We start from the raw sequence: 22,400 nt of genomic DNA on the forward strand, positions 1-22,400 counted from the left end.
TGCAGGTGGAGGAGCAGGAGATTAACAAGTGATGGGACAGATATTCAAAGGCACCCCAGGCACTGGTGGGACAGGAGACCTTCAAAGCATACAGCATGCAGGCCCCATGGGGGCTCGCAGAGGGTGTCTGGGTGTTGGTCTAGGCAGGAGGTCTTCAGAGCTTGTAAACTATGCAGGGACTTTGCTTTCTGTGTCAAGAGGGCTGCAGAGAGTTTATCACCAGGCCAAGGTTGCAAAGGGACAATATTCCAAGGCTTATAACCAGAGGCATATTCATACCACTCACCCCCAGCGAGTCTGGGGCACAGCAGCGGAGCCTCTTCCTCCTGCAATCCCCTCCAATGCACTCTCCTAAGAAAGCTTAATATCACACTCCCTTTAAAGCAGACATGCTTAAAAGAATTCCTTTGTGACTCACCAGGCATACAGTGAAGAGTGTATTGAAGCTGAGAGGCAACATACTGATAATTGACACACTAGATTTTGGACTCTTTAGAGATGAGGGTCTGCGTTATCCCACCAGTATGCCACCAGATTAAGCAGGCATACCATACTGTCCAACAGTGAGGGGAGTCTAGAATACACAGTGGTCCCTCTTAATCCATGGGGGACACGTCCCAAGACTCCTAGAGGATGCCTGAAACCATGGATACTACCAAGCCCTATATATACTGTGTTTTTCCTATACATACATACGTATGATAAAGTGTAATTTGTAAATTAGGCACAGTAAGAGACTAACAATAACTAATACTAAAATAGAGCAATTACAAAAATATACTGTAATAAAAGTTACATGAATATAGTCTCTCTCTCCTCTCTCTCGAAATATCTTACTATACAAATTTAATGCCTTTTCCATCTTAATTAGTCACTGTGGATGCAACTTTTGCAGTTGGAGGTGCAAGAGCAAAACTAGCATCTTTTTCTTTCTTCACAATTTCACAGACAGAAGACTCATTTTACCAAAGATCTTAGCAATGTCAACATATGATTTTTTTCTTTCCTTTTAGTCAAGAACTCTCATCTTTTCACTGAATGGAAGCACTTTACAGCTTCTATTCAGCATATCCAAATTGCCAGCATCACTACTCTTGTGCTTTGGGGCCATTACTAAGTAATAATAAGGGTTATTTGAACATAATAACCCACTGTGATACCCCGACAGTCAATCTGAAAACAAGACAGCTACTAAGTGACTAATGGGAAGGATACTTTGGACAAAGGAGTGACTCACATCCCAGGTGGGACAGAGTGGAACAACACAAGAATCATCGTTGTTTAATTCTGGAATTTTCCATTTAATATTTTTGGACCTCAGTTGACTTCAGGTAACTGAAACCATGGAAAGAGAAACAGTGGGTAAGCAGGAACTACCGTACATACTGTGAAGGATAAAAATGGTGAATATCAGTTGGGGTCATGAGAACAGCTGCAATTTTAGGAGGTGACTATATTTTGTACCATTAACCATAAGGCCCTCCCCCCAGGAGAACAGGTCCCGCAGAATCCTGAAAGAGCTGTTCTCAAAAATGTTATGAGTCAAATGGGACCAAATAACCCAAAGGGTAGACTGTAGTAGATGCTATAGTGCTGAGCAAAATCCGTCCCTTCTCCCTCACTCTCTGGCTCCTGAGAATGGGACTGGCATCTCACAGCTGAGATTGCCCTCCAGTGAAGAGAATCACCTCACACAGTGTCGTGTCCCATTCTCAGGAGCACCTCCCATCCAGTGACTGTTGATGAGAAGTTTCAAGTCCGGCCCACTTTGTCAAATTTGGGTCAATACTGTTGGTCTATCCGGCTCCAAATTTTCCCACTGGATTGGCTGAGGCCTTTGTCGTGACTAAGCTGCAACCCAACATCTCCCTTGGCCTAATCTTGATTCTTTCTACACAAGTATGTGTCCACAACACCAGTCCTGCACACTAACACCTACCTCCGAGTCTGCTTTACAGGAAATCAACCTAGGGTAGTTGTCAAGCCTCTGGAAAGTATACTTGGCCACAGAATTCTAAAACCAATTAATATCAATATCCCAAATAGCAACTGATGAACTAAAAATTGTTAAACAATGATGCTTTCTCCCAGATGTTATTAAAAAAAGAAAACACTGTAGAAACTCCTTAAAAGTTTTTATATTACTTATTACTAATATCAAGTACTATAAACTTGAGGGTAAAAAGTCTATTTCAATGGGATACTTCAAATGGACAGGCAGTTCAGCATTTGGAAAAACAAAAGCTTAACTTCCAGATTCCCTGCTACCTGAAAAAAATCTCCTAGTACTGAGTTACTATTACCTCTCTGTCACCTCCTGAGTACTAGTAAAGGCCCTATTAACCATTTGTGCCTAGGTGGTTGCTTTTTATCTGTTACATGCTCCCTACATGTAGGCTGCTTATGAAAGACTTTTGAAAATAGTTTCATTTAATTGAAATATATTTTAGGTAGCAAGGTGGTCATGACTTTTTCATACATGATCCACCACAGAGAGCGTGTTTTAGAAAGCATTTTGCTTTTTTTTTTAAGTTCTCAGAACAGCCCACAAGACATCATTTTAAAATTAAAAATTTTCATATGTCTTCAATTCACACAACTTCTGTAGAACTAAACTATCGCAAAGTACATCTGAGAAATTCACTTCCTTAAAAGTCACCAGAAAGTATTGCAACCAGAAAGTAAGTAAACATTGCATGATGAAATAAGACAATATGCTGAGAAGTATTACTGTAAAGTAAAACTGCATGGCTTTATCTTCCTACCAGCGTCAAACAAGGGAGTACCTTAGCTTTCTTCTCAGCTCTCCCAGATGAGGGGCAGGAGGAAAAGGAGGAGTATCTGGGCTTAAAAACTACCAGCAGTCAAACATCAAAAAAGGAGGGCTTCCCTGGTGGCGCAGTGGTTCAGAGTCCGCCTGCCGATGCAGGGGACACGGGTTCGTGCCCCGGTCTGGGAAGATCCCAAATGCCGCAGAGCGCCTGGGCCCATGAGCCATGGCTGCTGAGCCTGCGCGTCGGAGCCTGTGCTCCGCAACAGGAGAGGCCACAGCAGCGAGAGGCCCGCGTACCTCAAAAAAAAAACCAAAAAAAAAACCCATCAAAAAAGGAGTCATACACTTACTATTCCTCTCTACCAGATAAAAACCTTTATCAATCTTGCTTGAGCCTTTTGCCCCTCTCTACCAAATTTACCAGCATAAAGTACATTTTTGGTTTTTTACATTTTCAAATTATAATAAAACCAATCATTCCAACAATATCATACTTTCCTTAAACCTTGACTTTTCCTCAAATCAATTTCATTCTATTATAATGGAAAAACATCCTGTGCTATGCTTTTCTTAGTAGCAGCTTTACTAGTTCAAAAATATGCACTTAACATTCAACTTCAGAGAAAAATTCTATAGGGCAATGCATGCATAGATTTTCCCAGGAAAATAACATTCTGATGAAAAAAAATTAAGGCTAAAAAAATGAAATTTGAAGCAGTACCTTAGAATCTAATAGCTCAAAATAAATAACCTAAAGATTTATCTGACTTCAACACATTCATGCAAGAGAATGTTAGGGAATATCAGATTCAAAGAAGGTATATTTTTGGTGTTGACAGAGGACGATGAGTTTACCTTCAAGACTTTAATTCTTTTGTGTGAATCTACACAGATAGGCCCAACCCAATTTACAGTTCGATGCACAGAGCATGCAATTACTTTCTGAGCATCAAACTCCAAATAACTTGTGAATTTCATACCTGTCAGCACCCTTACTTGGTACTTTATGAGATACACTAGGATTTTACATTAGAAAAGTGATTCACCTAAGTGATTTTGAAGATGTTTTTATTCTGTAGGAAAAAAATACAGAAAAACTTCCTATTTAGATGTCTTTAAAGTAATTCTTGGCTTAGGATAGAGGTTAATTAATGTTTAATTGCTGCTTTGAAATTATTCTTCCAATTAAATTCACACTATATGACTAACAATAGTATCAGCAATAAAATTTAACTATTCATGTGTGTATATGTATGAATTAAGGATAGTATTCCTTTTATAAATGATGCCCCAATGTCTGTGTTTCTTTGTGTGTGTGTGTGTGTGTGTGTGTGTGTGTGTGTGTGTGTGTGGTACGCAGGCCTCTCACTGTTGTGGCCTCTCCCGTTGTGGAGCACAGGCTCCGGATGCGCAGGATCAGCGGCCACGGCTCACAGGCCCAGCCGCTCCGCGGCATGTGGGATCTTCCCGGACCGGGACATGAACCCGTGTCCCCTGCATCGGCAGGCGGACTCTCAACCACTGTGCCACCAGGGAAACCTTGTGTTTCTTAATGAAGTGAAATAATCCATTTCAAAGCTAAGTGATTAATCCTAGTAAGGTTTATTTGAAAGAAGTCAAAGAAATGGACTGTAAACAAGCATGTTACCTGCTCCGCAAGCATATAAACTTCATGAGGAAATTTCTCTTTTTTTCTTGTTTTCCTTCTATTCCTCAACACCTAGATAAAGCACTACCTTATACATAGTTGGTATACAGTAAATATTTATTGAATGATTAATGAGGAATGGATGTTTCAAAAATGAAATCATAATCTCCATTTCTGGAATCTGCAGAGGAATCAAGTGGTATCAATCATCAAGAAGTAAGAAGAGATGATATTTGATATCACTTCCTATTCAGAAATGAGCATTTGATTATGACTTGGTTAAGAAGATGTATCTAAGTAGATATTTGTGGAAAGGAGCTTGAACACAAGTGAGGATTAAAATTATCCCACTGAATATTTAAGAATGACAGAGTTCATTTGTAGATGAAACCATTTAGGACTGTGTAAAGATCATGGGGTGGTAGAATGATCACCATCGGTGACTTGACTGATGGTTCAGCTTTTCTGGTTCTACACTATCCTATCATCTAACCTTTACTTACTAAACATCTCCAAAATCTGTGAGTTGTACCGGAAGCTTCCGTAAAGAAACACAAAGAAGGAAAGTACTGATAGGTAGTCTCACAATCACTTGCTTAAGAATATAGTGTAAGACATAAAATACATACACAATTATAACACAAGGCAGAAGAAAAATCCCACCTGCAGAGCAAAATCAGTGTCCAAAAGAAAGATCTGTATTGAACTAGAATTCATCTCAACAATATTTCAAATCTTGTAAAACTGCTGTTTTAAGCTTTAATATGGTGTGTGTTCCCTAAATACCTTGGAATTCATATTTATACAAAAGAATGTTTTCCTCTAAAAGAATCCTGTTAATAGTATTTAAGTTCTCAATTTAACTTACAAATTAGTCAAAATATTTTTTCAATAATAATGGAAAAATGTCTGTTTTAATACAATTTGAACAAAATAAATAACCAAAGGAGGCACTTTTCATCATTTATAACGAATGCTACAACTTTAACTACAAATATTAGATATTTACTTATCCAAAAATTAATAAAATAATAATAATGGTAACATCAATTTCTGTCCTTGATGTTGTCTATAGGAAAATAAACTAATCCCTTTATGAGAATGTTTAAGGCCTGACATCATCCCATCCCTAATGTTCCATTTTAACCTCATTTCCCACACCCTTTACCTATGCAATAAAAATACCATCATTGGGATTAATTGTTGATCTCCAGCATGTGCTATGTTTGTCTACTTCTGCGTCCTTTTTTGCATGTGTTAGGTTCTACATAATCTGTAAAATCTTCATTATCCTTTACAGAGCCTAGCTTAGATGCCCTGTATTAAAAATATCAAGATCTAAACCTTCATTATAAAATTCTTCACTACTTCTTTGTGTGTTGTGTTTGGTTAATTCTGCCAGCCTAGGCCTAGGTTTCCTAAGTGATGGATGGTTTATTATGTTTCTCCTTAAGAGCACAGATAGATTCTTATCCATATTTGTATTCCTTTGCATTGAGCTCGATATGTAACTGATTTATTTGATTAATTTAAGTCATATGTAATTTTTAAAATGTAGACACCCCTGTATCTTACTGGTAAAATGCTGTGTCAGGAGCTCAGCTGAGCTGGAGAGAGAGCTGACTTTTTAGGTGTTATAGGAGCTGATTAAGGCAACAAGGTAAAAATGAAAGAGTTAAAACCTTTAATTACTTACTGAGATAGTATAATAAGCAAAAGCTTAAAGAAACTGGGAAAGCACCTATTCCCTCTGTTTCATTTTCCCCTGTGGAACGTCTGACTGGTCATAGGTCAGATGAATCCAGAAGATGTGGGGTTCCTCTCACTGTTGAGGGATCCCCAAACAAGTCTCTGGCAGATTTATAAACTATGAGGTTAGGGGGAGTGTGATGGGGAAGGGCTGGTAATGGAAAAGTACTGGGTACTCAGTCATGAGTAGGGAAATGTGTCTTCCGATTTCCCTTTCTTTCTCAACCCTCCCAATAAGGAGGCATCTTATGAAGAACTTTAAGGGCCCAGGTTAAAAGACCTCGAAACAAGGCATCTGGGCTAGGAATGCAAGTATGCAAAGAGCATGGATGGCCTGGGGGATGGTGGGATGGCACTGAGACCTTGGACTGCAGCTTCCTTCAGAGACTACAGGGCTCTGGTTTTGCACCCACTTTGGTGTGGGGAGGGCAGCTTTCTCCCATGAGGCTTGCCAGGTAAAACCTTTGTAATGGCCTATGGTCTGGCCTGAAATATCAAGCAAAGGATTTTAACCAGGAGCCAGATTCCTCATACTGCTGTTAATAGTTAATAGTTTCTTAATATTATCCGTGCTGACACTTGAAATTTTCAGTTTTCCTACTATGTGATATATATCAATAAAAACTTCTTTTTTTTAAGTGACAACACTAAGTGTTGACGAGAATACACAGCAACAGGAACTCTCACATCCTGCTGGTGGGGATATAAATGTTCACCACCATTTTGGAAAACTTTGTGACACTATCTACCATAGCTGAACAAATGCATACTTTATAACAGCCATTTTGTTCCTTGGTGTGTGTGTCACAGAACTGCACAGACTTGTACATCAATAGATAAACACTTGAGGTTTATGGCAGCATTATTAAAAACAGCTCAAAACTGTAACAACCCAGATATCTATCAATAGTGGGATGCATAAATAAATTATAGTACATTCATGCAATGGAATATTTTATAGTAATAGAAATGAATGACCTACTATAACATACAAGTTACATTTGTAGATCAGTCTCAAATAAAATGAGTCAAAGAAGACATTAAATAACACATTTTAAACATTCCTGTTCATTTAAAGTTTTTCAAAGTAAAACATTGTGATATGAGAAGTTTAGCTTGGGAAAAGGGAGGATAGTAATTGAGAGAGAGCATCAGAGTGTCTTCTGGTGCATTTACCTCAGTGGTGCTCATACAGATGTGTTCACTATTTGATTATCATTTGAGAGCTGTATGCTTATATTCTGGGCACTTCTTCTACATATGTTATGTGTTTTTGAAGTTTTAAAAAAGTTTTCAAGTATATAAGAAGTTTCATCATGATTCTGGTTGTCTATTATCTCCACTGTTACAGAAAAAAGACCAGGTTATCCAGGCAAAAGGTAAACTAGACAGAGGTAATGAAACAGTAAGAATACTCTGGTGAAAGTGATATTCTGTGAAAAGAAACTTAATAAGAAATATACAATAAATAAAGAAGAAGAGAAGCACAAGTGGCTCCAGAAGACAAAAATTCAGGGTGAGATCAGAAATGGTAATCGCAGGTAACAATTATCTATGTTGGGAATGGGGACATATTGATTTAGAGTGGAAAGGAAAGAAGGAAGAATCTTACAATTGACCATTTACACAAATCCAAAAATAGCTTGTGGGGATTTTATGACTGTAGAAGTATCTTATTTTAAAAATTATTTTCTTTTCCATAATTGTTTTAGAAACACAAAAATCATCCAATAAAAAGAGCATTTTAAATTACAGTAACATTTATTAAAAAAAAAAAAAAAAAAAAAGACCAGAGCTGGTATAATTTAGGCATGTTGGTGTGAGAAAAATAAAAAGTTTTAAAGAATCTAGATGAATATTTGCTAAACAATATTAAAAAATTATAACATTTTTTGTTGAGACAGATGTACTTTAATACAATATTGTACATGGTAATGTTGATGAAATATTATCTTATGCTTAACCTACTATTGGTCAAATTCATGTAGGTATAAGGAAATGAAAAAGAGAAGGCCAGAAACTGACATTCTTATACTCTTTGCCATAATTTCTAACAGATACTTCTCACAAATCCCAGCAGTTGGAGGGACAACTTTTATTGAGAAAACTAAAAGCATTTTCCATCTTTTACTATGGAACCGTGTGCTTCATGATGGCATAGAGCGATTGTCAATTTGAGAAAGTAAGGAACAGAAAACTGCTCAATGAATGAATAACTTAATGGCAGGAGCATTGACAGGCAAAAGCTTTTGGAGATAAAGATGCTTTGACTCCAAAGGCCTTGTCCTGGCCCCACACTGGACTCACCTAGTCACTCCAAGTATGTAAACTGTACTTTCTTCAACAACTACTACATATTTCAACAGAGAGAATAAGCTCACAAATCATTCAAGTAAGAGGTCAGAAAAGAGCGATGCAAGGATCAAAAGTCTTCAGTTGTTTTGGAAATGACTCATCCCACATCCCCTCATTAGCAATAAGGCCAGTATGGAAAGGCTATTAAAGGGTCCAATCTGGCTCTTCATTATCTCATGGATGAACTAGTAGAGAAACCACACAGAAGTTGGGAGGTTCATAACATGCTGGGGGAGAGAGATGGGAATAGTTATTTGTCATGGAAGAGTTATTCCTAAGAATCATTTAGTTTAAAATTGCAAGCACATTCAGCTAAACTTCTTCAGAGTAATCACTGATCATTGGGAAGAAGTCAGCACTTCTGGAGGGGCATTCACTCTTTGGCATCATGGCCATTTAATGCACAAACATTAACAGTTCACTAAACAGGACCCTGATGTTCTAATAGGACCAACGGGGAATACACTGGAAGGAAAGAGTTAGCTATAAATAACTTCCTTCGTTTTTTAAAAATATATTTGTCCATCTGTGAAATGTTTCTCTGAAGAAAATTAATTTAATTAGAAATGGCATATTAATTGTCACCTTTTTGTGAACATATTTTTCCTGGTTCTTAAAAATCATTTTAAGCACAAGTTGTTAACATTTTTTTCTTTTTCTTTTCTATTTTCTTTATTTAAATAAAAATTATAGTAAATTTGAACACAAATGGAAATCTAATACCACTAACTATATGCACGCTGCACTGATTAATGAACAGGTTGTCTGGAATATGTGATAACCAAATACTCCATAGGCTTATACAATCTCACGATTTCCTTGAAGCCTCAGAGTGGGGGAGAGCTCTGGTTAAGCAGATATAGCAAGCTTTCCAGTACCAGTGCTCACTTTTCTTGGCTTCTCACTGAAGAATCCTGTCCTGAGGATCTTATTGTAGTAAATTCCAACCCACTGAAGACAATGAGCATAAGGGCCTGTGGGTTATTAAGTTCTGATTTTTGTCTCTATCTCAGTTTACCCACTTTTACATTTTGAACTGCTGTCTGTGATTAATTATCTCCACCCCTCACCTTTCCAGTAACAATCTGAGCTGATAACATTTTAATTATTCTACAGTATGATTTTTTTCTTAAAGCATACATTTTAACCTGCCTTATTTCTTAAAAGTATCTTTAATTTTGTGTTTTTGTCTTATCATTATTAAACCTTTAAAAATTTGGATTTTTTTTCCATAATTACCTTCATTTTTGTATTTGTTGACTTTTGGTATTGGTTGAGATTAAATAGGAACAAAATATCTGGTGACTTATTTAACTTTTTTTAACATCTTCTATATGCACTTTTGAATAAAATTCACTTTTCCTTAGAGCGTATTTAGCATTCTTTTCCCATTTTAAGGCCTTGGTTTGTATTATTTTAATTATATTAATTTATTCAACTTCTTTTTCTTCTGGACCAATTTCATTTCTTTATGTTGTGTTTTAGGTATACATTTATTCACTGTTAAAATTTTTTATTTTATTTTAGCTTTTGATTATTCTAAAATACAGGCATTTGAGAATAGGTCCTATAGCAGTTCATTTCCTAGGCTAGAAAGAAAGCTTTTTTCTCCTCCTTTTGTTCGATTCTGTATGGGACTTTTAGTGCTCTAATCCCATGGCACTAAATTCTTTGAGATAATATAATAAATTAATAGGACAGTATTTCTTTACAGGTATTCTCCAGGGATTTTCAGCTTGAAACTCTGGTATTTTTTTTTCAATGATAAATTAAATTTTTGGACTCCAAAATCCATCATTACTTCCTTATGCAATTATACAATTAAATAAGTCATACAAATGATATTTTATGAAATAAGAGTGGGAATTGGTAGGAGGATATCTATCACAGGGAAGACCTCATTTCAATCCCCTATGGTTAATCTTAGTGAAAAAGTAAGACAGAAGGAATCTGTGATCAGCAGATCTGTCCTTAAAAAAATGTTTAAAACAAAGTTCAGAATTATTATGAATCAAAAAGACAACTGCTTATAATAACAATGTATTGGATGATTATAGCATATCGGTAAGTAAAATGAATGACTGCAATGCCGAAGGGGAGGGAGCGAGCTACTGGGAAAACTGTTATAAGATACCTGCACTACACTTGAAGAAAAATAGCTTATTTGAAAATGAGTTATTATTAGTTAAATATATATATTGCAAAATCTAGGGCAACTTCCACAAACTTTTAAAGTAAGTATAAATGATATAATAAGGAAGGACATAAAATGGTTATTTTATGAAGTACTCAATTAAACCAGAGGAGACAGTAAAATATAGAGGGGGAAAGAACAAATACTGGGTTAGCCAAAAAGTTCATTCAGAATTTTCCATATCATCTTATGGAAACCCCTGAATGAACTTTCGGGCCACCCCAATACAAATGAAGTGAAAATAGTTAAAACACAGTATAAACCCTTCAACAAATGATGCCAGGAATACTAGATATCCACATGTAAAAGAATGAGGTTGGACCCTTACCTTATACTAGATACAAAAACTAACTCAAAATGGATCAAAGACCTAAATATAAGATGTAAAACTATAAAAGAAGACCTAAGGAAAAAGCTTCGTGACTACAGGTTTTGCAATAATTTCTTGGATATGACAGCAAAGGCACAGGTAACAAAAGAAAAAATAAACTAACTGAACTTCAAAATTAAAAACTTTCATGCATCAAAGGGCACTATAAATAAAATAAAATGGGAGCCCACAAAATGGGAGAAAATACTTTTAAATCACATATTTGACAAACAATCAATATCCAGAATATATAGAGAAATCCTAAAATGCAACGACAAAAAACACAAACCAATTCAGAAATGGGCAAAGGACTTGAATAGACATTTCTCCAAAGAAGATATACAAATGGCCACCAAACATATTAACAGATGATCATCATCACTGCTCATTAAAGAAATACTATGATCAAAATTACGAAATACCACCTCATACACACTAGTATGGCTGCTATCAAAAAACCAGAAAACTAACAAGTATTAGTGAGGATGTGGAGAAACTCGAACACCTGTGTTCGTGGGAATGTAAAATGGTGAAGCCACTATGTGAAACAGTGCAGCAGTTCTCAAAAAATTAAACATAGAATTACCACATGATCCACAAATTCCACTTCTGGATATATATCCAAAAGAACCCAAAACAGGGTCTCAAAGAGGTATTTGTGCACCTGTATTCATAAAAGCATTATTCACAACAGTCAAGAGGTACAAGGAACCCAAGTGTACTTCCATGGATAAATGAATAAATGAAAAAATGTGGTATATACATACAATGGAATATTATTTAGCCTTCAATAGGAAGGAAATTCTGACAAATGCTGCAACATGGATGAACCTTGAGAAAATTATACTAGGTGAAATAAGTCAGTCACAAAAAGATAAGTACTGTATGATTTCACTTATATGAGATATCTAGAGTAGTCAGTTTCATAGAAATAGAAAGTGGAAGGTGGTTGCCAGGGAGTGGGGAAATGGTTAGTTATTGTTGAGTGGATAGGCAGTTCCAGGTTTGCAAGATTAAAAAGTTCTGGAGACTGTTTGCACAATAAAGTGAATATATATAACACTATTAACTATACACTTAAAATGGTTAAGATGTTAAATTTTACCTAATGTGCATTATACAATTAAATTTTTTAAAATCACACTAGATATTAATCCAACTATATCAAAAATAATTTTAAATTAGAATAGTCTAAATAATACCAGTTAAATGACACATTATCAGAGTAGGTTAAAATACAAATACACAAACAAGACCCTGCTATATACTGACTACAATAAATCCACTTTAAGTATGAAGACTCAGGTTAAAAATAAAGAAACAGACAAAGATATACCACGTTGACACTAATCAAAAGAAACTGGAGTAGCTATATTAATTTCAGACAAAGCACACTTCAGATCAAAGATACATGAGGCAAAAAATGATAAAACTGCAAGGAGAAAGAGATGAATCTATTGTTACAGTTGAAAATTTATTATTCCCCTTACAGTTGTTGACAGATCAAGCAGTCGGAAAATCAGTAAAGATACAAGTGACCCGAATACCACTATTAATCAATCAATATAATTTATATTTATAGAATACTTTATCCAACAACAGCACATTCCAACACATTCTTCTCAAGGTCAGATGGAAAATTCATCAATATAGTCCACACTGGGCCATCAAACACACCCAAACAAAATTAAAAGTTAGAAATTTATATAAAGTAACTTCTCAAACCACAACAGAATTAAACTAATAATAAATAACAGAAAGATAGTTGGAAAATCCTCAAACACTTGGAGATTAAATAACATACTCCTAAATAACATATGGATTAAAAAGAATTCTCAAAATATTTTAAAATATATTGAATTAGTAAAAATGGGGTGCAGTGAAAACTGTGCTTAGAGGCAATTTATATCATTGAATGCATATCATAGAAAAGAAGATCTAAAATTACAAATCTAAGCGAAAACTTCAGGAAACTAGAAAAAGAGCAACTTAAGTCCAAAGCAAATGAAGAAAAAAAAGCAGAGCTCAATAAACTGAAAACAGTAAAATAACAGAAAAAAAAGTCATGAAACCCAAATGTTAGTTCCATAACAAGGATTAATAAAATTGATTGAACTCTAGCCAGACAAACTAAGACAAGAAAGAGAGAGGATAATAATTATTGATGTCAGAAACAAAGTCGTCATCATGCCTGGCCCCACATACATTAAAAGGATAACAAACTCTATGTCCACAAATTTGATAACAGATGAAATGGTCCAATTCCTGAAGAGACACAAACTATTAAAACCCACTTAAGGAAAAATAGATAACCTGAGTAGGGTTTTTTGTATTAAAGAAATTGAATCAACAATTAATAACCTTCCAGAAAAGAAAGCACCAGGCCCATATGGTTACACTGCTGAATACTACCAAACATTTAAAGAATAAATAACTATTTATGACAATCTTTCAGAAAATAAAAGCAGAACGAATACTTCTTCACTCATTCTACGAGGCCAGCATTATATTCATACCAAAACTAGATAAAGAGTAATAAGAAAGAAAACTAGAGACTAATATCTTCATGAACCTAGATGTAAAAATTTTCAAAAATATATTTGCAAATCAAATCCAACAATGTATAAACAGTTATACACCACAACCAAACGGGATTAATTCCAAGAACACAAAGCTGATTCAATTATCATAAAGAAATTTTTTTAATTAATGTATTTTACATATATTTACCACCTCTAGAGTTCTACATTATTTTCTGTATTTCTAAATTTCCAACTGGTGTCATTTTCCTTTTGTCCAAAGAACTTCCTTTAACAATTTTTGTAATGCATACATATCTGAAACTTGAGATGATGGTGTGGGGGGGCATCTTAGAGTTTAAAGGGCTATTTTACTTTCACATTTTTCTAAGAATAATCAGAATACCATATGAGACCAATTTCCAGTTTTGCAAAATATTGATTACTCTATATACCTTTGGACCTTATATTTGATCTTCCACTTATTATCAACTGAGATTCACAAAAACCCTCTCCTGAATGATAGTTGCCCATCATATATAGAAATTTTTGAACTATATAAAATTATCTTGATACATAAAGCTTTATTCCTTGGCCCTGCTGTGAGATTTTTTTTTCCAAATATTCTTTCTTTAGCATACATATACCCAAATATCTGTCAGTAGAACCAATTTAACCTTCTCACTCAGAGTACCCAGCTATTCTCATTTAGCCAACTCTACAAAATCTCTTCCCTGTCATAAGCTACCCAGCCTGGGAAGTGAAGAATTAATAAACCTGGTTATATTCTACCTCAAATACTTGAACACTCAGTGTATTAGTTTTCATTTGTTCTGTAATAAATTATCACTAACTCAGTGGCTTAAAACAACTCTCAGTATTTTCTCACATTTTGATGGATCAGGAAGTTTGCGCACAGCCTAGCTGACTCCTCTGCTAAAAGCCTCACAGGACTGCAACCAAGATGTTAGCCAGGTCTGGATCAAATTTAAAGTTCTCTTCCAAGCTTATGTGGTTTGGGTAGATTTATTCCCTTGAAGTTGTAGAATATATGATGACTCATTTCTTCCAGGATAAAGTAAGAAAGATTTTTCTCACCTCTAGACTATTTGTTGAAGAGTTCACCTCATCAGTCAGGACCACTGGGATAATTTCTTTTTTATTAACTTAAAGTAGACTGATTAGGGACTTTAATTACATTTGCAAAGAACTCACCTGTGTGATGTATACGAGTTAGAAGACAGGAACAGGTCCTACCCATGCTCCTTGGGTGAGGATTATAAAATGGTGTGGGTCACTGGGGATTTTCTTAGAATTCTTCCAAATATACTGAAAAAAATCCCCAAAAAACTCTATGAAACAACTGGGTATTCAAATTAATTTACAAAAGAGAAATATATGAAATCATAATATCAGAGACACTTAGTCTGTTTCAAGCCTCTCAAAAAGAAGTAATATCCTACACATTTATTCAGATAATTAATTATCAACATTCTACACATTTATTCAGATAATTATTCAAATCTTCACTGAATGTTTAAAACCATTTTTCACAATGAAAAGATCTCTCTCCTTTTTTCTACTTTTAAAAGAAATTAATGACATAACCTCCCAAACTTCACCTTTAAAAAAATCTTGCTTCTGATATAATTTAGGTATTATCACATTCTTTTATTGCTCCACAACTTTTCAGAATGATCTTCTCTGCATGGGTTCAGAGTATAGCATTTAAAAAAGCATGAAAGGACATAGGATTCTCAATTTGTTAACAAATAAAGGTGCTAACTATTTTCAGAAGAGAAGCAAAAATGATGAAGTCAGAACTATTCTCTTAGTAGGCAAATAATGCATTCATTAACTGGATTTTAAATACGTGAATGCAAGAAGAAACTGCATGCAGTTAAGAAATAAGAAGTTCACTACAGTAAAATGTTAAGTAATAGCATAGATAAATTCAAGACATGAACATACAAAATTTTCTGATTTTCTTTGGCTTTGAGATTCTTTCTAATATTCTGTACATCGTGGTAATGTGTGGTAGAACTAATGTTTATTTACACCAAAAACTTAGAAAAAGCTAAGCAAATTTACCAGTGTTGCTGATAAATAATAATTATAAACATTTATAATGATGCTTAGTAGAATTAACTTTTGCTACAATTTTTTGCAAAAAAATACAAAAACAAGACCCATATATATGCTGTCTACAAGAGACTCACTTTAGACCTAGGGACACATACAGACTGAAAGTGAGGGGATGGAAAACAGATATTCCATGCAAATGGAAATCAAAAGAACACTGGAATAGCAATTCTCAGATCAGACAAAATAGACTTTAAAATAAAGACTATTATAAGAGACAAAGAAGGACACTACATAATGACCAAGGGATTGAGCTAAGAAGAAGATATAACAATTATAAATATTTATGCACCCAAAATAGGAGCACCTCAATACATAAGGCAAATACTAACAGCCATAAAAGGGGAAATCGATAGTAACACAATCATAGTAGGGGACTTTAACACCCCACTTTCACCAATGCACAGATCATCCAAAATGAAAATAAATATGGAAACACAAGCTTTAAATGATACATTAAACAAGATAGACTTAATTGATATTTATAGGACATTCCATCCAAAAACAACAGAATACATATTTTTCTCAAGTGCTCATGGAACATTCTCCAGGATAGATCATATCTTGGGTCACAAATCAAGCCTTGGTAAATTTAAGAAAATTGAAATCGTATCAAGGATATTTCCGACCACAACGCTATGAGATTAGACATCAATTACATGAAAAGATCTGTAAAAAATACAAACACATGGAGGCTAAACAATACACTACTTAATAACGAAGTGATCACTGAAGAAATCAAAGAGGAAATCAAAAAATACCTAGAAACAAATGACAATGGAGACACGATGACCCAAAACCTATTGGAGCCAGCAAAAGCAGTTCTAAGAAGGAATTTTATAGCAATACAATCCTACCTTAAGAAACAGGAAACATATCAAATAAACAACCTAACCTTGCACCTAAAGCAATTAGAGAAAGAAGAAGAAAAAAACCCCAAAGTTAGCAGAAGGAAAGAAATCATAAAGATCAGATCAGAAATAAATGAAAAACAAATGAAGGAAATGATAGCAAACACCAATAAAACTAAAACCTTGTTCTTTGAGAAGATAAACAATATTGATAAACCATTAGCCAGACTCATCAAGAAGAAAAGGGAGAAGAATCAAATCAATAGAATTAGAAATGAAAAAGAAGTAACAACTGACACTGCCGAAATACAAAGGATCATGAGAGATTACTACAAGCAACTCTATGCCAATAAAATGGACAACCTGGAAGAAATGGACAACCTGGAAGAAATGGACAAATACTTACAAATGCACAACCTGCCAAGACTGAATCAGGAAGGAACAGAAAATATGAACAGACTAATCACAAGCACTGAAATTGAAACTGTGATTAAAAATCTTCCATCAAACAAAAGCCCAGGACCAGATGCTTCACAGGCGAATTCCATCAAACATTTAGAGAAGAGCTAACACCTATCCTTCTCAAACTCTTCCAAAATATAGCAGAGGGAGGAACACTCCCAAACTCATTCTACAAGGCCACCATCACGCTGATACCAAAACCAGACAAAGATGTCACAAAGAAAGAAAGCTACAGGCCAATATCACTGATGAACATAGATGCAAAAATCCTCAACAAAATACTAGCAAACAGAATCCAACAGCACATTAAAAGGATCATACACCATGATCAAGTGGGGTTTATTCCAGGAATGCAAGGATTCTTCAATATACGCAAATCAATCAATGTGATACACCATATTAACAAGTTGAAGGAGAAAAACCATATGATCATCTCAATAGATGCAGAGAAAGCTTTCGACAAAATTCAACACCCATTTATGATAAAAACCCTGCAGAAAGTGGGCATAGAGGGAACTTTCCTCAACATAATAAAGGTCATATATGACAAACCCACAGCCAGCATCGTCCTCAATGGTGAAAAACTGAAACCATTTCCACTAAGATCAGGAACAAGACAAGGTTGCCCACTCTCACCACTCTTATTCAACCTAGTTTTGGAAGTTTTAGCCACAGCAATCAGAGAAGAAAAAGAAATAAAGGGAATCCAAATCGGAAAAGAGGAAGTAAAGCTGTCACTGTTTGGAGATGACATGATACTATACATAGAGAATCCTAAAGATGCTACCAGAAAACTACAAGAGCTAATCAATGAATTTAGTAAAGTAGCAGGATACAAAATTAATGCACAGAAATCTCTGGCATTCCTATATACTAATGATGAAAAATCTGAAAGTGAAATTAAGAAAACACTCCCATTTACCACTGCAACAAAAAGAATAAAATATCTAGGAACAAACCTACCTAAGGAGACAAAAGACCTGTATACAGAAAATTATAAACCACTGATGAAAGAAATTAAAGATGATACAAATAGATGGAGAGATATACCATGTTCTTGGATTGGAAGAATCAACATTGTGAAAATGACTCTACTACCCAAAGCAATCTACAGATTCAATGCAATCCCTATCAAACTACCACTGGTATTTTTCACAGAACTAGAAAAAAAAAATCCCACAATTTGTATGGAAACACAAAAGACCCTGAATAGCCAAAGTAATCCTGAGAACGAAAAATGTAGCTGGAGGAATCAGGCTCCCTGACTTCAAACTATACCACACAGCTACAGTAATCAAGACAGTATGGTATTGGCACAAAAACAGAAATATAGATCAATGGAACAGGATAGAAAGCCCAGAGATAAACCCACACACATATGGTCACCTTATGTTTGATAAAGGGGGCAAGAATATACAGTGGAGAACAGACAGCCTCTTCAATAAGTGGTGCTGGGAAAACTGGACAGGTACATGTAAAAGTATGGAATTACAACACTCCTTAACACCATATACAAAAATAAACTCAAAATGGATTGAAGACCTAAATGTAAGGCCAGAAACTGTCAAACTCTTAGAGGAAAACATAGGCAGAACACTCTATGACATAAACCACAGCAAGATCCTTTTTGACCCATCTCCTAGAGAAATGGAAATAAAAACAAAAATAAACAAATGGGACCTAATGAAACTTACAAGCTTTTGCACAGCAAAGAAAACCATAAACAGATGAAAAGACAACCCTCAGAATGGGTGAAAATATTTGCAAATGAAGCAACTGATGAAGGATTAATATCCAAAATTTACAAGCAGCTCATGCAGCTCAATAACAAAAAAAACAAACAACCCAATCCAAAAATGGGTTGAAGACCTACATAGATATTTCTCCAAAGAAGATATACAGATTGCCAACAAACACATGAAAGAATGCTCAACATCATTAATCATTAGAGAAATGCAAATCAAAACTACATTGAGATATCATCTCACACCCATCAGAATGGCCATCATCAAAAAATCTAGAAACAGTAAATGCTGGAGAGGGTGTGGAGAAAAGGGAACCCTCTTGCATTATTGGTGGTAATGTAAATTGATACAGCCACTATGGAGAACAGTATGGAGCTTGCTTAAAAAGCTAAAAATAGAATTACTATATGCCCCAGCAATCCCACTACTGGGCATATACCCTGAGAAAACCATAATTCAAAAAGAGTCATGTACCACAATGTTCACTGCAGCTCTATTTACAATAGCCAGGACATGGAAGCAACCTAAGTGTCCATCATCAGATGAATGGATAAAGAAGATGTGGCACATATATACAATGGAATATCACTCAGCCATAAAAAGAAATGAAACTGGGTTATTTGTAGTGAGGTGGATGGACCTAGAGTCTGTCATACAGAGTGAAGTAAGTCAGAAAGAGAAAAACAAATACCGTATGCTAGCACATATATATGGAATCTAAGGAAAAAAAAAAAGGTCATGATGAACCTAGGGGTAAGACAGGAATAAAGACACAGATTTACTAGAGAATCGACTTGAGGATATGGGGAAGGGGAAGGGTAAGCTGTGACAAAGTGACAGAATGGCATGGACATATATACACTACCAAACGTAAAATAGCTAGCTAGTCAGAAGCAGCCACATAGCACAGGGAGATCAGCTCAGTGGTTTGTGACCACCTAGAGGGGTGGGATAGGGAGGGTGGGAGGGAGGGATACGCAAGAGATATGGGAACATATGTATAACTGATTCACTTTGTTATAAAGCAGAAACTAACACACCATTGTAAAGCAATTATACTCCAGTAAAGATGTTAAAAAAAAAAAAGAAAAGAAACATAAAAATCAGGATAGTAGTAACTGTTGGGGGTGAGGGTGAGGTTAGGGGGTTGCATTGCAAAGAGATAAGGAAGTGGGAAAAATGAGAATTACCTAAGTGACTATTGAGTCGAGTAGTTCTTGAGTCGATTGATGGGATTACAAATGTCTATTTTATTGTTATGCATCTCAACATATTTTAAACATAGTGTTTTGTAAGTATGATTTGTTATATTAAATATGATAAATATTTTTTAAATAAAGATCATAATATCCACCAAACGTAACATATACAAAAGCCTATAGGCAAATCGCAACCAGCAGCTTCAAAATCTTCTTGTCAGCCTAGGCAGAGTTTTGTTAATTTTGAAATTGTTTAGTACTTTGGTTTGCCTTTCCAGTTATCATGTAATGCACTAAATATATACATATTTTACTTTCTAAAAAAAAAAAGGAACTATCCATTTCTAAACAGTAAGTTAAAAAATCACATTTCAGTTCACATTTTACACACACACACACACACACACGCACGCACACAAAACACAACTGCAAGAAATATATCCAAAATCAAGAGATTACTTCCTATTTCAAGATGTTTATCGATGTGTAGAATAAATGATTATTATTTGCAATAGGCTAGCAAAATGTTGCAAGAAAAATACTCTCAAATCTTCTCCACATACGAGCTAACACTTAAAATTGCTGATCCATCTTAATTTTAGTCACTCTAGTCAGTGTTAGTAGAATCTTATTGAGAATTAAATTTGAATTTCCCTACTGAATAAAATTTTGAACATTGTTTCACATGTCTATTAGACTTCTATATAGCTCATTTAGTGAAGTATGTGTTCAAACATTTTATTGATTTATTGCTGTGACATTGGCCTATTACTCAGTTGTAAACATTTATTACATACTCTGGACACAAGTCCTTTGTCAGTTATGTTTCAGATATGTGTGTTTTCCCTTATCCTTTTCTTATTGGTGACTCTTGAAGAGAAATTTTAATTTTGAGGAATTGTAAATTACACGTTTTTTTAGGATTCATGCTTTTGTGTCTTTGCCTAACCAAATGTCATAAATAATTTCTCCATTCTATAATGTTTTGAGTAAGTTTTGTATAGAATTTTATATTTTCTTTTCTGATGTAGTAATTTGATGCTACATACATCCTTCAAAACACATATTTAGCTATACCATCATATGTTGATGTATTGGGTATTCAGTTTCATTCATTTCAAAATATTTCTGATTTTTCTTACCTTCTTTTTAATTTTCTAATATTTGTAGATATTTTCCTGTTATTTGCTTTCAGTTTAATTCTGTTATGATGAGAGAAAATATTTTTAGTAGATTTTTAATCGAAGTATAGTTGATTTACAATGTTTCAGGTGTACAGCAAAGTGATTCAGTTATACATACATACATATGTATACATTCTTTTTCAGAATCTTTTCTATTATAGGTTATTACAAGATATTGAATGTAGTTCCCTGTGCTATAGAGTAGGACCTTAGTGTTTATCTATTTTATATATAGTAGTTTGTATCTGCTGATCCCAAACTCCTAATTTATCCCTCCCCCACCCCCTTTCCCCTTTGGTAACCATAGGTTTGTCTTCTATGTCTGTGAGTCTGTTTCTGTTTTGTAAATAAGCTCATTTGTGTCACATTTTACATTCCACATATAAGTGATATCATATGATATTTGTCTTTCTCTGTCTGACTTACTTCACTTGGTATGATATCTCTAGGTCTATCCATGTTGTTGCAAATAGCATTATTTCATTCTTTTTTTATGGCTGAGTAGTATTCCTGTGTGTGTGTGTGTGTATATATATATACATATATATATGTATATATATATACACCGCATCTTCTTTATCCATTTATCTGTTGATGGACATTTATGTTGCTTCCATGTCTTGGCTATTGTAAATAGTGCTGCAATGAACATTGGGGTGGATGCATCTTTTTGAATTAGAGTTTTCTCCAGATATATACCCAGGAGGGGAATTGCTGGATTGTATGGTAGTTTTATTTTTAGTTTTTTAAGGAACCTCCATGCTGTTCTCCATAGAGAAAAAATATTTTTACATTTAACTATTTTTCAATTTATTAAGGATTTATATAATCTATATGATATGCCATATGGTCTATCTTGATGAGTATTTCATGAGTACTTGAAAAGAATGAGTAATCTTGTTTGATTGAGAAAGAAGACTGTCCTATAACTGACTATCAGGTGATGCTTTTGATAGTGTTGTTCAAATCTTCTACCTTTTTTAAGAGAGAGCATTTAAATTTACAACTGCAATTTTAGATTTATCCATGTCTCTTTTCAATTATACCACATTTTACTTCATGTAAAGCCATTTAACTTTATCATACCATATTTCTTAAATATGATTTTATCAATTTATTTCTTTTTTTGCCATTACACTACGATTTTATTAGAATATATATATATATATATATATATATGTATTGGGGAACATTAAATATCTTGGATGT

This window comes from Hyperoodon ampullatus, assembly GCF_949752795.1.
Source record: "Hyperoodon ampullatus genome assembly, chromosome: 2".
Classification (NCBI taxonomy): domain Eukaryota; kingdom Metazoa; phylum Chordata; class Mammalia; order Artiodactyla; family Ziphiidae; genus Hyperoodon; species Hyperoodon ampullatus.